The sequence below is a fragment of the Diuraphis noxia genome, unplaced genomic scaffold, assembly GCF_037042655.1.
Source record: "Diuraphis noxia isolate RWA-SAM2 unplaced genomic scaffold, SU_Dnox_SAM2 contig0004, whole genome shotgun sequence".
Taxonomy (NCBI): Eukaryota; Metazoa; Arthropoda; class Insecta; order Hemiptera; family Aphididae; genus Diuraphis; species Diuraphis noxia.
The window spans coordinates 45,836,298-45,854,630 of record NW_028301714.1 but is presented as its reverse complement, the minus strand read 5'-3'; the positions used below and the strand labels follow the sequence as shown (position 1 = coordinate 45,854,630).

The following is an 18,333-nucleotide window of genomic DNA, read 5'->3' as shown; positions in this document are numbered from 1 at the left end:
AAGTTAGAATTCCTTAGGAAGCTAAATTAGGTAGTAAATTCATTCATTTTTGAATCATATAAAGTCTTTATACTTAGTAAAAAGTATTAAGTTTTAAGAATTATTTTTTTAAATAATTAATAAACACATTGCTCAACAACATATTATTATATTGACATGATATTGTCATGTTGTATATTTATTTCTAATATATATAGATAATGGATATTGCCTATCGATAAATTATTTTAGTCAGAAAAATAAATTTCAAATTACCGTAAAGCGTTGTTCAAATTGAGATGACATGATGGACTATCTATTGCATTTTGGGTAGATCGCATACTAAAAGTTTCAAAATTTTTGTTTATTATTTAAATAATAAGAAAACACTGTACCCACCTGATTAATTATCGCATAGGGTTTATTTTTATTGTATTGTATTTTTTTTAAACAAATATTTAAATATATACCGACATTCAGCTGTCGAGCAAGTAATCCTTGGTAATGATATACTTATAAATAGTAACATTTAAACAATTATTAAAACTATTAAATTCATTATTTACAAAAATAATATAGTAAGTGTTTTTAAATACTGAACTATATATTGTTATAAATATTATGTGGGTTTCTATGTTACATCAAGGAATTAAAAATTATCTGGATGCTTTTTTTCAAAAATTAAACATTCTCTAGTTCCTATTTTTATTGTTCAAGTCAAGCACTACTTATTAGTATTAATTACTATCAATTATTATCTTTATACATGTGTATACAAACATTGAACATGATAAATGTTATTGTAGAACGTTAAAATAATATGCTCAAGAATATTTTTTAACAATATTTAAAGTCAAAAAAAATATTTTGAGGTCAATTATTATAAAAAAAATGAGATTTATTCTGAAACAAAATTTTTATAGCTTCTATTGTACTGGTAACAGCATAAATACGACACATTTCTATTTCTGACAATTATAACAATAGATACGTTCAGAAAATATATTCATTACATTTATCGTGATTCATCAAAGCCTACTCATTTTGGACACAAATATGTATTTCATTAGTGGAATGAATTGACCGCAATTATAGAACATCCATTCAATATACTCGCATAATGTTAATTTACAAAATATCCCAAATCAATCTATTGTGGATTTATTTAAAATTAAAATAATTTAGTATAATAAATACACATTTAAAAGTTAAAACTAGATGCTCGCCTAATGCATACAATATACATGATGATATGATTTTCCAATATGTGGCGACTGGTGGATAACATAAAATGAAAGTGATCAGCGGTCTGTATGAAACCATAGGCGTAGAATGGAAGGTCTACAGGAACCCCCTGTAATTATGTTTACCCTCCCCTCAAGTATATTTGTTTAGTTACATTTTTACAATATATTATGTTATGTACCAGCAACACGGTAGGCTAAAGGACAACCTGTTCCTATATAATATTATATATATTGTACAGTGGCGTAATTAGGAATTTGTCTTGTGAAGGGAGGGGGGTAGAGATTTTTTTACTATACGCATACATATTTATAGATTTCGTTATATTCATTATATTAATAATTTCCATTTAAATATAATTTTTCGTGATATCATTAGACATAACCCCAAATGTTACAAATTTATAACTAAATAATATACGATACGAGTATATTTATGTTATTATTTATTAAAAAGGCTCTGAGAGGTATATCCCTCTTAATCACGCCACAGATATTTTGAAATATACATATATCATATTATAATATACCCGATATAAGTACTTATATGAATATGCGTTGAGTCCAGAGTACCTATATAATATATATAGTACTTATGTATACGAAATATAATATATTGAGAGGTATCTGCCTAAATTATTTCGTGTAAATCAAAATGGTAGGTGTACAAAAATAGAAATAGAAATTTATGATTTCCGTATATTTTAATAATTATAATAATAATAAATTGTAAAAATTTACTTACAACAATCCATATGATAAACAATATTTAAGAAACATTCTACAAAATTTATTTTAAAAATACAAAACGTCACATAAACTAGTATACATTGAAACGTAAAAATGCATTACCAATATTAGCAAATATCATAATTTATAATTATAACAATAATTGTTATTCCTTTAGGTTTAATTATGAGATATACAATTCAACAATCGTAAGTCGAGGCAAGTGTAGGGTAGGCAACAAACATATTTTATGTTTGGTACGCGTCTTCGATATTATCGTTAAGGTATTTGCTCGTCTAAAATGACGAAAGTAGTTAAAAGAATTGGTTTTTAAATATTCATCACGTAATAACTGATATAATATTATCAAAATTTAAAACTAACGGACAAGCAGGTGGCAATTTACTGACGGTATTAAATATTATTGATTTATTATTGAGTACCTGCAATACACAATATATCCTACTACGCATCAAAGTTAAACGACGTGCTTATTTAAAATAATATGAGAAAAATTTAATATAATTTAGCAAGTTCAAATAACGAATTACGATTATTAAAATTGATAACAATATAATAATATGATAAACTAATAAATTCAAACTTTCAAATTACGGAAAACACTTATCTATGCTAACAGATCCGGGTTGCATAAAAAATTGATTTATTAAATTTTTTAATCACTAAACTTAATTAGACCAATAACGGCCCACATAAGCAAGTATAAGGAGCTTTTAGCTCACTAACTATTTAATAAATAATTAATGATCTTTTATTCAACCCGGCATATGTACATTGCTAACAATATTATGGGTAACGGTTGCATTTTAGTTTTATTGCTACAATAGGAGCACTCATAACAATTTAAAACAGTAGTCTAATTTCACAATTTTACATCTAAAGTATAGCTGGTATCTATGATAAGTAATTGCACAGTATAGTTAAACGGTACGTCCCTGGCATTACAATATTGCCTATAATAATTATTGTTGTTTTATTATCCAATAAAATTACGTATTATTGTATTACCTACTAAGGGACAGAAAAAAAAATGTCACAAATACCAGTGTTATATTGACTAGTGACAATTTACGCCATATTGTATGAATTTCTAGATATTTATGTATTCATCTGTGATTGTTACATTGCTACGTTCCATATGTTTACAAATTGTCAATATCATTATTATATCGATTCATCGTACTACTATTGAGTCGATAGATCTATAGAAAATAAATAAAAATTGAGGGTACATTTTGATTTCTTTCATAAAAATTAATTACTTTGATCTTATTATTTAATTTTGTTTTTTTTTTTTGCTTATAACAAATATATTTTATCTTGAATAATCTTATGCTCAATATGTTTTGCTGTCAACGCGTAACGCGTCTACATGGCAAGTATTTATTCATAACATGAATGTTTTATTCAAAGAGAAAATTAATGCTTGTCTTGACTTAGTAATGAATGTTTAGTTTTCAGCTTGATTGCACGATGAGCTGCAAAATATGAAAGAATAGTTATTTCTTGATATTTTAGTACGATATAAAATTTACACTTAAATATTACACATTTACAATCGATGAATCGAATTTCGGATGTGCGTTTGTATATTATAATACTTAACAATTAAAAACAACTAACTTTGGTTGACGCGATATTACAATAGTCGACATTATCATCAAGAAATTCTAAAAAAAAAACGCTTACTATAATAAAAATCATTAATTCGAGAGTTAACAAATTAATTTTGTGGCATTATTACACTAATTCTACATATTATTAAGTCACGAGACAATGTGGTTAGGAGACACGGCACAAAACGCCTCGGTGTAGATCATACAAAGTATAATAATATACCATAAGTTATAAGTAACTTCTTTAACTTAACGTACATCACACTAGTCCATATGTATAATATTATGTCATCAACGAAGTCTTATATAATTTAAGTCATATATTACATTACGGTCGTGTCGTCATTATTTGAAATTATTAAACATACACGTCGATAATAACTACTCCGAACTATAGTGAAAATTATGAGTAGGCACATATATATTATATACGACTTTATAATTTATTCTATAATAAAAAGGTTGTCTTTTTTCTGACTCGGAAAAAGAGAGAGAGAGATAGAGAGTAAAAGAAAGTGTAATTAGTGTGAAAATCCGTAGTTTTGTTTTTCTAACATCCAGTCTGCAGCAGAAGCTTGGAAAATCTCCACACTCTCGTCCAAGCCATAGTTCCGCTGGCGATCACCGGATTGTCCCGCAGAGCGCACTGCCATTTACCCTGGACGGACTGTGCGGCAGTGGACTGCGAGTTGTGTGTGGGAGTCGGCTGTACGCTCGGCAAACGGACTGGAGACGCGGTGGAATTGGTGATGGCTGGTTTCTGTGGGGATGCTGCAGGTGACGTCATGGTTAGTCTAGAAAAAAATAAAAAATAATAATAATAGATAAAAATAAGATTAGTGTTAACGCTTAGCCAAAAATCGTTTCAAATCAAAAAATTCGTGGTAACATTGATAGTTCGATTACCATTTTTTATATTATCAATTCAATACATTTTACAATAATATATTATATAATTTAAATATTTCTCACATATCAATACCTATAATTCATAGGCTATAAATAATCATCGTATCTGTAATTATTGTGAACAGATTCATAGCTAGTGGTAGATAATAAAATAGGAACACTATAAAATTATGTAGCCTAATAATAATTATCTTAACCAACAAATCCACCAATTCCACGATACGAATATATTGTACAATACCATCGTATTATTATTGACTTTCATTATTATTATAAAGGTGCTATGTACCTATGAGTTTTCCCTATCAAAAACGCTGTTTTGTTTTTTACATAAAGGATAGTTTATTGTATTATAAAATTCATATAATGTATTTTATTAAAAAATATATATCCCATCGGTGCAGATATTCTCTTGGGATAGATGGTTATAACCGAATATGAATAACATTACAAAAAGGTACCTACCTATTTTTATTTATTATAAAAAGTTTTAAGCAACAATATTAACGATGAATAAATATGCATTTTAACATGATATATAGCATAATATAATATTCTTAAAATGTTAACCATGTAATATTTTTTTTTACATAAAATTTATACTAAATGCAAAAAAAAATGTTTTCACACAAGAAACATAAAAATTATCGTATTTACTATAATACAAATTGGCAACTGCTACATTTTATTTAGTAATAAACTAATAAACTTAAATATTCTTTTAGTGATGCTATTATTCATAAATACCTATATATATTTTAATTGATATTCTTTTTTCTTTATTGATAAATAAATAAATCTAAAAAATCTAAAAAAAACAATAATAATCAAGTTTTTCGTACGTTTGAACTTGATTTGAATAACGTCGTGGACTCTATTCATAATTTGTATAATATAATAATGAATTACATGTCAATTATATTGACTTACGATCAAAGTGCTTAGTTTAAGACTACAAAATATACATTTAATTAACATCGTAAGCAGTCCGTAAAGTTAATATATTTTTTAAAAACGACATAAAAATTATTACAAATGGACAATTTGCCTTTGATTGTAGCCCTTACAATTTCTCAAGAATATTTGCCCATATTACTATAAAATGTGCTATACTTTATGTTACGTATTTTGTTACATTTTAGAACTATTAAATTAGCTTTTATAATTTCCGTTCACCATTGTAATAAATGAATGAACATTATTTTTCATGGTAATAGTTATATAAATTATGGTAACTATGATACAACGATGGTAAAAATTAATATAATAATCAAATTTAAAATATTAAAATATAAATTCATCATTTAAATTTTTCTACCTACTATCAGTTAACTATTATCTATAAATAAATAAATAATAGTAAACACGTATACACGATTAAGTGTTGACAGACAATTGAATCATAAAATTAATCAACTTTGAAATTTAAACAACAATAATGCAAAATTAAAATATACGAATACATTATACTATATTTCATTAAAGTACCTATACTAAAAACTACGTTCTGTAGGTGACATATATAGCATGTCTTTTTTCCCATCTTTAGGCGTTAAATTTGAAACTCGAAATGCCATTTTAAAAATAGATACAACATAAAGGATAAATATACATTCCTTAAAATTCAAAGAGTTCTTGTAAGCGTATAATTCGTATTTATATATAATTAACTGTAATTTTATTTGTATTAAATCTAAAGTCTTAAATCTATAATTCAAATTTTGTTAAATATGAGATCTGTTCTTTCATATAATAAATTGTTAAATAATTATTAAATGACTTATTATGTGTCTAAATATTTATAACTGTGGATAATTTATCCTCAGCAAGATAAATGAGGAATAATGATTCACCGTAATTCTGAATTGTTAAAATTACTTGTTATATTTATACATTAATTATCCTTTGTTATAATGTGACGTCCAACACAATTCGTCTCTATTACTTTGTATATAAACGTAATCAAATTATAATTTGGATCTGACTCTAACTCAAACTTATAGAGCTAAATTATTTCATTTGTCTGTTTATATACATTAGTTGTATAATTAAAATAATGAATAAATAAATATATATATATTTTATTACTTCGCATTTTTGCAAATATTGAAAAGTAATATTAAAAGTATTTAAGTGTATTTGGAATATTTTTAACTTAAGTACTTATCAAATAGTATTATAGTACATATGTCTAAAAAAGAAAGAGATCATAAATTATAATTTAAATTTAAAATAATGATCCCACTAAAATCAATAAACTAACACATTGCAGTAAATTGCACAAACAAAGTACCTATAATATAAAGCTATTAATTTTTATCAAATTATTATGATAAATTTAAATTATTAACATTAAAGTATAAGTCTTCAACATAAAATCTATGTTCTTTACCAAACAAATGTAAGAGTAACTACAAAAATGATATTAAAATTATTGTTGTGCCTAAACTCAGTGTGATGAAGGACAAATCATAAACAGTTGTATGTCTAATAAACCAAACTATTTCGTATACATTTCACAGTTTCACTAACCGTCGACATTGATGGATCATTCTGAAGATTCGTAGTTTAAAACGTATGTGTTTTATATAATACACACAAATTCGTACAATAGAAGTACCATGATCGATGAACAGTGTTATATTATAGTTGTTCATGATAGGTTATATAACTACACAAAAATTGATATTGGGTTATTTCCTCTTTTTAATATTTGAATATTTACGGTTATTTATTTCCAAAATCACCAAACATGTCTTATATTCTTGTTAAAAATTTGAATTGTATAACATCATTTAAAAAAAAAAATAGAACTACCCCACATTAAAAAAAAAAATGAATTATAACTTGTTTAACAACTTTATTTTTGTATCCTAATATCTGCGGGTTGCGAATGTTTTTTTTATTATTATTGTGAATATCATTTTTATTTTATAAATTGAATTATTTTATAGTTAAAACTACTTAATAATATGGTCGCTAGTGCGTATTCAAAAATTATCCATCAAGGCATGTACATTCAATATTCATACAGATTGTTAATTTTTGAAATTTAAATAAAACTTTTAAAAAGATTAATAGGTACTCTTTTGAATTTCCAGCGTTTGGTAGTTATCTACTTAATGTAATATTAAAATACGAAACGCTTCAGAATTATTAAATAATTTGGAATGTTTAAATTTTAATTAAATTTAAGATAAGTATTTATTAAATCTGAAAATCCGATAAATATTTAAGGACTTACTTACTTGTAACTATTGTATTTAACCTCAACCTACAAAAATGAAAAATGTATTGCATCTTACAGATCGCGTAAGCAAGTAAATTAATTATGAATAAAAATATACCGAGTACAATGACCCTCGTTTTTTTTTTTTTAATGCATAGTTATATAACAATATTTGGCATCTATATCACATAAACACGTGTCAAAGGTTTATGTACAGTAGAAAAATAATATAGGAAATCCATCATTAAGTTTTTATAGTTCAGTTACAATTATTTAGTTGAACTAAAATTTACTCATATGAAAGAATAACAAATAATAGTAACCACTAATGAAATGACAATTTTATCAAACATAACTTTTAACTTCTTTAAGTAACAAATTATTATAATAGGTATTTTTTTTATCGAACATTGAATAAAAACAACAACAAAATAATACGATTATTCGTTATTAGGTAATTTGGCATACTACATTATAAATAGATGTATATATTATTAACAGTCATTGTATCATACTAAGGAAAAAAAAGTGATACGTTTATCAAGTGTGAGAGGTAGGTAGTGTTATATCATACAACTATGTTTATTTCTTTTTTTTTAAATATTGTCATAATAGGTATTATTATATGGGTACTCTAAAATTATTATAGAATCATTGTTCTAACTATTAGAATACTATTAGAACTATTATTCTTATTCACTAGGAGTATAAAAATAATATTTCAAACATAAGAAAGACAATTAACAAAAGAGTAGAACACAATATAATGTATGGAAGCTCTAGGAGAACACAACACGCACTTGATCCATACTTTCTTCAAATCCATCGGCATTGACAAAAAATTTAATGTTAAGATAGAACTACACTGCTAAAAATATAATGTAAATATACAATATCACTGTAAAATCCACATATACAGCAACTGTAACGTAACCTTAATAATTTAGAACTTAGTTATTTATTTGTATATTTACTTATTAATGATAATTTAACCACAACCACAGGCTAATGACCTAGCTGTTGAAGCCTTTAATATCAATAAAAAAAAAATAAAAATAAAAAATATATAATATATGCGTTCTTTAAAAACCCACTACATTTTGGTATCAATATAATTAATTTCATCATAAACATTATAAGGACAATCATAACGAATGTTATTTATCAAGTGTTACTCGTTGCTTCGCCAAGTAGGTATAATTCAACACTCGAACAATAATTATAATTTATGTTTTAAGACTTAAGAACTCTTATAGATGCATCATAAATGTTATATTGTCAAAGTAATACTTGCATTGTAATATTAAGTTGGTGCTTAACAATTTAGTATGTTAGCCAGTATGTGAACCACATAAGCTTCTTGACCTGCATTAAGTGAAGAAACATTAATTGGATTACCTTAATTTAATTAAGCTATACACTACCTACTGTGATATAATACAATAATGAGAAAAACCACACTAAAAATTAAACTCAAAGTAAATTTAAAAGAATTTAAGTGAGCTTCTTTGCTAATCTTAAACTGAAAATAATTGTTGAAAGTCTTATTTTAAATATTAGATCAAATCTCAAAATAACGTCCATAATAAAAATTTAGTTAATTATATTATATTTATTACTTAGAGTTGTCAAATTTATAATTCTAAGCTCAATAATCAGCAATTTAAAGCATTCAAACAATAAAATAATACAATGTAGGTACATAGTATAATATGTTAAGTAATACAATAATGAATTATTAACAGCATCATTGTGTTATAACCTCCAAGCTATATTTATTTTAGAAAAAATAATAATCACACAATACAAATAAATTTGTATTTCATTATTGTATTTTGAATATTTTGATATAGTTTGATGTTTTTTTGTCCGGTCCTAAAGGTACTTGTTATCGAGGAACAGAAAATGATGATTAAAAGTGTTCTGAAACTTTTAAAAAGGTAATAATAATGTACCTACTGTGAGGAACATATACATTGAAACCACTGTTTACATTTATAATTTATAAGTAAATAGTAAATATTTATCAGAAAACAATATTTCAAAAAAAAAATTTACTCAGTATAATTTATTGTTTTCTAGTTGAGTAAAACAATATTCTTTAAATTTCCACAATAAGTTTATACAATATAAACCATAGTCTATACCTAATATACTTATCATTGAAATTGTAGATATATCAAGTGTGCCATTAATTACTTATAGAGTGTAAATTGTACATAGAAATAATTTTGAAATCGTAGTAAACCATGACCTCTTGATTTGGAATTAATCATAATTTGAAAAATATAATTCAAGCATACTTAATAACAGTTAAAATACTCAATACTCATACTATTCTTGATTAGTAAACGCTACTCAAGCTGTTATAGTGTGATAAAGTCAATACAACGCGTGATCGAGGAAATCTTATTACGATGTAAATTATCTAGAGAAGATTTTCTATTGCTTATCGATGAGTTTTCGATAACTGGAGGTTAGAACCATGTGTATAAAGCTTTTTGTTTCATTAATAATAAGATATGTTTGGTTTATAAACCTATAATAATATTATTATATTTAAAATAGAATTTTACTGTTTTGGATAGGTAAGTTGGCTCGTGTTGATGGTTAATGTCGAAATGTAACATTCGTTACACTCTATAAAGTAAACAAATTTAAACACAATAGGTATTTATCGTCTATTTGCTGGTGCATCAAAATGTAGAAGTAATAATTACAAGGTGTTATTATTTTAAATAGTGATAAGTTTGTGATATAACATGTTGTATTGTTGTATCTATATATCTTTCAGACCATAAATTATCTCACGAATAAGGCACTTGTTTTTTCAAGTGTTAATTATGTATTTAGTTGATATTTCAATACAAACAATAAGGATATTATGTTATAACATATATAATACTGTATAAGTACTAAAAAAAGACGTAAAATATTAATTGATTTTTTTCACAAAAAACGTAGTCATAGTTTCAATACTCATAGTACTATGACTATGTATAGCTGTTATTGTAGGTTTTACAAATACCTCAAATATTACCTATCACATGTTATTAGTTTTTAAAGTTGTTATAAATTAAAATGTTATGTTATTATAGCTATGGCTTTTAATTATCTTATAAAATAATAAATAATAAAGAAAAAATTCCTTTGATTACAATTATTTTTTTCTCACGATTATAATATGATATTCATACAATAAAGTATACACCTACCTATATATTAAAATACATTATAAGTTTGAATGTATACACATACGAATAACGATTAAACCGTCATCGAATGTTCAATTCTCAGCCATCGACAAACAATGTTATATATAATAATATTTAGTTATTTTTATTAGGTATTAGTTATTACTATTATCTATATCAAACAAAAAACCACTTAAAGTATGCTACATCTTTAAAGATTGTGTCTGGACGATTATTATTATTTACAGTGCATCCGGGCTTAGTGCCAGACAAGGACTGCTGCCGTTGTTTCAATTTAAAGTGTATATATAATAATATTTGATACGGATGTGTTATTTTTTTGTAGGGTTGACGACCTTTTTTTCTTTTAACTCCTAGTACGGCGGTTGTCGTTAGGATATTTTATTTTGGAGAAAGCCCAAAAAGACTGCGCGTCTGCGTCTCTAGCAAATATTATTAATCCTACACGTATTTGTTCTGTATATATGAAACAGTTGAAAAATGTATTTTGATATCTCGATTCGTCGCAAAGTCAACCACTCTGTGAAAAATATCGTTACAAAGCATTTACCAGAGTTTCCAGTGAAACGTTTCAGACGAATTTCAAAATGTTAAAGCGTGTGCGCGTGATTCGATTGTTATGCTCAGAATAATAGCATGGACTAATAAATTACACCCTGACCAAGCTTTCTTGAAGCTTTTAAAACCAAACATTTCCAACTAAATTGCATTTTATTATCAGTATATATTTTATTTTTAGTATATATGAATACAAATAAGCCGTAACGGAATTCGAAATAATTCGTGCATACATACAATACTAACAATAGTGAAAAATAAGCATATTATTATATTATACTTAAATTTAATTGGAACTACATTATAATATATGTATATAATAACCAATTATTATAATGTGCTGCTATAAAGTTTAATGTAATTGAATTAACATTGACGTTCTTTACAATTAGTGGTTGCTATATCCGTACATTATAATTACAACAATCTAGCATAGAATAGAATATAATATAATAAATTATAATTAAGACCAATCGACGAACAATCTTCGTTCAACGAGAAAGCCTTTTACTCCGCCGTGACAAAAACTCTATGCATCATCAAACAACCAAAATGGCAGGTACGCATAAAAAAAATTAATTATTGTTTTCAGGAAGCAAGGTACCTTTGATGTTTATAAAATATATAGGTAATGAAACGTTGAAATGTGCCGAGTACGGTATTAAGATTTATATTAATTGTACGATATCAAACGCAAAATGTATATAACAAACACCGTCGGAGAACGGTTTATTATTAATGTAATTATAATTATTTTGTTCTAGTGAGAAAATACCACTGAAAATATATTAGGTACGAACGATATTTAACCGAAAGTAACGTGTTGTGTGGGCAAACACGCAATACCGCGTTTTTAGTTAGTGCTATACGTATATAATATATTATACTCGTCTATAAAAAACTTGACGTGTACTAACTCACGAGTCGTAGTGATTTATCTCACCATAAAGTATAATATTATTTTATTTTATAAATTTCAAAAAGTTTTTTGTTTTATTAATTGTTGTGTCCAGTTGATCGGTCGTTTAAAACCGTATCGAATCAATCGAGTAAAAGACTAATTCCATAATACAATACATGGTATACGCACACGATTAACACGATTATTACAAATTCGGGCGTGTGTGTCACTATGTGCACATTATAACGTTTACAACCGATTTATATATTTTTATTGTTATACTAGTGGGCTGTGCCTATATAATTATAACACTATAATATATGTTACCTATGATACGATATATGATAGATTGTATAACATATTATAGAGGTTGACGGTTGTGTGTTCGCATCGAACTATAATGTGTTTCGGGAGTAGTGAGTAACATTTCAACGACACCTACACACGTGCGACCTGAGTCCTCCGTGTCATTTACTGATATATTATATAACTATAGGTGCATTGCACCATGAAAACTCGAACCACGTGTGTCAAATTGTTTGTGTCGTCGGTAAGACAAAAGTTCAACGCGCGTTTCCGTAACCGTCCGCGTGATGTATAATACGTACACGCACATATTATATATAATAATATAATATGTTATATTAGTCACACAGCATAATATAATATATTGTATTTTGTTATATATAGCAGAAAACTTCGTTGGTACAATACTCGTCCAGCGTTCGTGTATATGTATAGAATTATATATAAATACAATACGTGTATAATATCATAATGATAATAATATTGTATAGTTACATGTTGTTTTGTACCAATTAGTACCGCTCGTTACCCGACACTTGTTACCAGTTTGTTTTTATATAGTATTATTTTGTTTCCAACCATCTACGTGTGGGTTGTAACGTCATACGTATCATGGAAAAACGCGCGGCACGTTTTTTCGATTTTCTTATCCGATTACTGTCGCGTGTAACGTCGTTGTTTTACCCGAAAAAATATGTGGAACAAGGTGATAAGGTGACACCCCCACGTTGTGGTTTTATTATGTCCAAAAACTTATATTATTTTATTTTCAGATAACCTTATACGGATGTTGTGCAAGACATCCAGCATAAAAAATGCACCTATAATTATATATATACAATATATTGCACCGATGTATATGTGTGTATTTACTATTTGTATAACTATGCGTAAATAATATTTATGTTGTACACCTCTAATTGCCATGGAGGTCACCTGAACGTGTACAATAAGCATTTCTTTTGTGTGACCTAATGTACCTATAACGTACCTACGTAGGTATATTATATAATAGCATGCAGTGACTTCAGTTATGAGATTCGCAGTTTGTTTTATCGACGAGTTATAAAAATATCGGGGACAATTATTGAAACATACGTTGTACAGACCATAAAAATAAACCTGTAAGCGATATGAACTAGCAAAAATAAAATATCGTAACATTTTATTCATTATTTCTATTTTATACTATTGCATGTCTATTTCTCCACAGACTGAAATACATAAAACTCGGTGCTTTATAACAGTTTTTATTTCACGTATATGGTTTTGTTATAGTCTTATTCTCGTTGATAAAAGAATGTATAATATAGTCTTATAGATTGCAATACATTATACTGGTATGATTTATCTAATATTAAGCCCCGCTGCTAAAAGTTGAATTCTTATAGAGTAGTAGAGTACTATAACACTTAAGATATTCAAAATATTATTTAAATCATGCAATTTATTTCAATCTTTTTCTCGTAATTTAGGTATATATTTAGCATTTGTTCTAAGTTTAATTTATACATATCTAACACTTAACAGCCATACAAGTCGGTTATAAAATTGTGTGATACCTAATTTTTAAAACAAAAAAACGCTCATCTGCTTGTAGTGTGGATTTAATTACAGACAATATTCGATTCTGTATGTCAAGTGTAAATAATAAACTTAACTATTTTGAGCTTATAACTAAAATTTTGTAGAATAAATCGGAATATAATATATCTTCGTTGTGTATATTTTTACATGAAATTATTATACGAGCCGCGAATAAAAGGATAACGGATATCACATACCTAATTTTAATTATTATTATTATTATTATTTTTTTTTTTTTTTTTATATAAGTATTTAAACAATGTATTTGCACCTGTAGATATGCACACGTGTGTGTGATGTGTAGAATAATGTTACATGAATGCATATATGAACCCTTTGGAAGACACTTCATCGTAAATACTCGAGAAAATATATTATAATCTCTAAATATATATTATAGACGGTTAAATAATTGAATACCTACGTTTAAATTTATGTGTTCATATATTATATTATAATTAATATAAATAAGAATTAAAATATCTTTATAATAAAATCTATGAATTTAGTTTTATCTTTAAAACATATTATAATATACGCCTTACAGCTTAAAATTGTTTAATTTCCTTAAAAATGTTTTGCTTTGAGCAGAGTACTGGATTAATAAAAAATAAAAATGAAATTCACTGTTCAATAGAGCATAAATTCCAGGAAATCATAGAATTAAACACCATTGATGATTAACAAAAAAATAAACAGTTAAATAGTTGTTTTCAATCATGAGGAAGTTAAGATAATTGAAAAATATGTATTTATCTGCGTATGAACTGAAATAAAATCATGATTGAAGTGAAGAACTTTAACGATCGAATAAAAACATAATATGATCATTTGAAAATAAATATATCACTCAATAATCAAAATATTTTACGTAGGTATATATGTATATTATATTATCTTATAGCATAATCGCAATGATTAAAATATTTAAACTGAAAGTAATATTTCATGTTCGCATTATAATATCCTTTCTATACTATATACTATAATCCAACTAACCGGTCACTAATGATCGGTAATTGTTTTAAACTATTTACTTTAAACGATTATTAACACACGAGTCTCTTATACAATACTCGATTAGAAAATACAAACAAACTAGTAAAATTAACATACTTAATAGGTATTACGTGAATGGCACCAATATAGGGTTGATTATTAATCTAAAACGCATATCATTTATTACGACACAAGACCGATTTAACTTGGACCGAAAACGGTGACCTGGAAAACATTCTACAGGAAACTTTATAGATTTTCTCAAAACATGCACCACGATTAGATCACATTATAATATGTAAAATAACTATGGATACTATTCTAATATAATATTATCAATTATTATATCGTATATACTGAAATACAAATTCAAAATCGTATCCAAAGATCTCCTGCCAAACCATTGGTTCTTTCTGATAAAGTAAAAAGTTACGAAAGCAAAAATAACAAATCAATATACAATTCCCCAGAAACAACATTATTCAAACATACGCGTGAAACATAATATAATCATCATTCATCATAATACATTACTACATTAGGTAGGTACAGTAGCTACATATAGGTACCTACTCCTACAGATCGGCAGCTAATGCGATCGACTCGTACGGATGCGAATATTGTACGATATAAAATAATATTGAATTACGATTGGTAGATAATAGGAGTATTGAACTTATAACATAGTATAATGTGTATACTTACTGTGGATTGGGTGAATTATTCGTCGTTGGAAATTGATCGTCGGAAAGTCGCTGGCTAAAGTATTGTGATACGGCAACACCACAAACGAGCACCGACAGTGGTCGACCGGAGAATGAACGGCGGCGGCGGCGGCGGCGGCGGCTATGCCAGTGACGACACGACGGCGGCAGAGTGCGTAAGTGTGTGTGAGTGTGTGTGCGTGCGAGTGGTTCGAGCGTGTGTGTGCGCGCGTGTGGAAGTTCACACAACTTTGCCGTTTTGTATACGAGTGGAACGACAGTATTGGTTGTATGAAACCGAAGAAATGTTTAGAATAATATTATAATTGTTATTGCTATTAATATTGATGCGTACGATTAATCCATGTACGAATACAAACTTACGGTTCAGCGTGGAGATTGGACCAGATGCGGCAGACCATCGGTCGGCGGTCGCAGTGTGGTTGACGGTGGTCACACGATGCGTGTATTTATATGGAACGAAATTAAAGCGTAACCGCTAAATCGCGTATACACGAACGGACGACAGTTTGCTAAATTAATATAAATCGCTTATGTTTTATTATCATAATCACTGTCGTCACTCAGAGTATCGACGCCACACGTGATTAATAATATGACAAAAAACGTATTAATACGAATATATAGCCAAACGCGCGGCGGTCTGAATTCTGCGCAAGGTCTGGTGAAACGGACAACTTAGGTACTTCTATTGTTCATGTCTAGATTTACGCAAATGCAATGGGACATGGGTGCACGTGCACTTTTGGCTCCAAAACTTCGAGAGCTCCATATTTCACATATTTATTTAAAAATATTGTAATATTGTTGTTATTCTTCAATATATTAATATTTTTTAATCGGGTGTATTTATATAAAACGAATTAATTCAATGTTCAACCAAAAGGCAATTACGATTATTTGATTATAATTTTATCGCCAGTGGTGATTGTACATTCATGGCAGTGCCTGTTTTGGTCATACTCGAACAAGATAAATTATAATATTACGGGCCTTTTCAAATAAATGGAACTGTGTGAAACGTTTAGTACCATTACGAATACGGGTATACTAAATTAATTTAAAACTTATTTCTCTACTTAAGTTATAAAATTTAGTGGGAGATGTTTTGGTAAGTAGGTATGCTAAAATTTAGTAGGTACATTAATAGAGAATACTATAGTCTTCTACTAGTCTAGAGTCTATTGCCTCAAATCGGTTCAGGCTCTTGGTATACCAATTTCTTTTAACCGAGCCCTGACATCAATATTATATCATGTCGTAGGAGAAATGATTATAACATTTATTTTGAATCTCTTTAAATAAGAATGGTTCTTGCAATCTTGCGAATAAAAAAATCCTGTGTTTACTCGCGTTCGCTACTGTTCAGTAAGGAAACGTTATCGATTTCCACTTTACATATATTATGTTAATTTTTTCGTTACACTTTGACGACGTTGCACGCCAAGGGTAGGTAACCTGAATTCTTTATGTAGGTATATTGTATAGGTACCTATACGAATTTTATTTTTAAAATTACTTTTTGGTATTATATACCCTCTCCAACACTAACACAACAACCTTCTCAGCATCATCGCATAGATGATCAAGTATTAGCTTGATTATATTATATGTGTAAGTACTATAGTAATGTTATTATTATACCTAAATGTAATGTTTGTCGATAAATTATATAATTATTTAAAGTTCTTGAACCATGACTGTCGGAAAACGCGTGACGATTTATTGTAATTTTCTCAAAAATCGTGTCGTCTCCGTACGAGGTTTTTCTTTGTTTCAAGATTAAAACATTTCGACTGCCAAATAAATAGTTTAGCGAGTCAGTTAACTCATACTGATAATATTATAAAAATTATATAACACAATATCGACAGAAATATATGCATGTAGTTGCTATACTAACACGGGCTACATCACTTTTACAGAAATGCTTGACTTATATAGGTTTTAAATTTTAAATTATTAATAATATTGTTTAGTTATGGTTCAGGAACTAAATTTGAGAGAAGGCTGACAATAAACTGCACACAAATTTACTAAACATATTATGTTAATCTTATTTATTTTAATCTTAACTTACCAATTACCATAATAATATATTTAAATTAAATTAAATGAGAAGAAATTATATTTAGGCGCTTGGTTTGGTAAGGCAATATAGTCAATATCCTCAATTAATCCAATGAATTAACCATTGAAATAATATTGTACCCATATTATTATAGTGTGTTTTTGATTTATTTTCTATAAGTTATCGCAAATCACACGTATAGGTGTAATAGATATTACAATAATCAAGTGAAACAGTTTTCGAT

General features: G+C 27.2%; 1 long non-coding RNA gene across 1 annotated transcript; it reads right to left on the bottom strand.

The window, feature by feature from the left end:
- Positions 1-1,908: 1,908 nt before the first annotated feature.
- On the bottom strand, positions 1,909-16,630 carry LOC149056119 (uncharacterized). Its single transcript, XR_016191587.1, has 2 exons — positions 15,999-16,630; positions 1,909-4,383 (listed from the first exon to the last, which is right to left on the bottom strand). It is a non-coding gene; the product is annotated as an uncharacterized LOC149056119 (long non-coding RNA).
- Between the last annotated feature and the right edge of the window lie 1,703 nt (positions 16,631-18,333).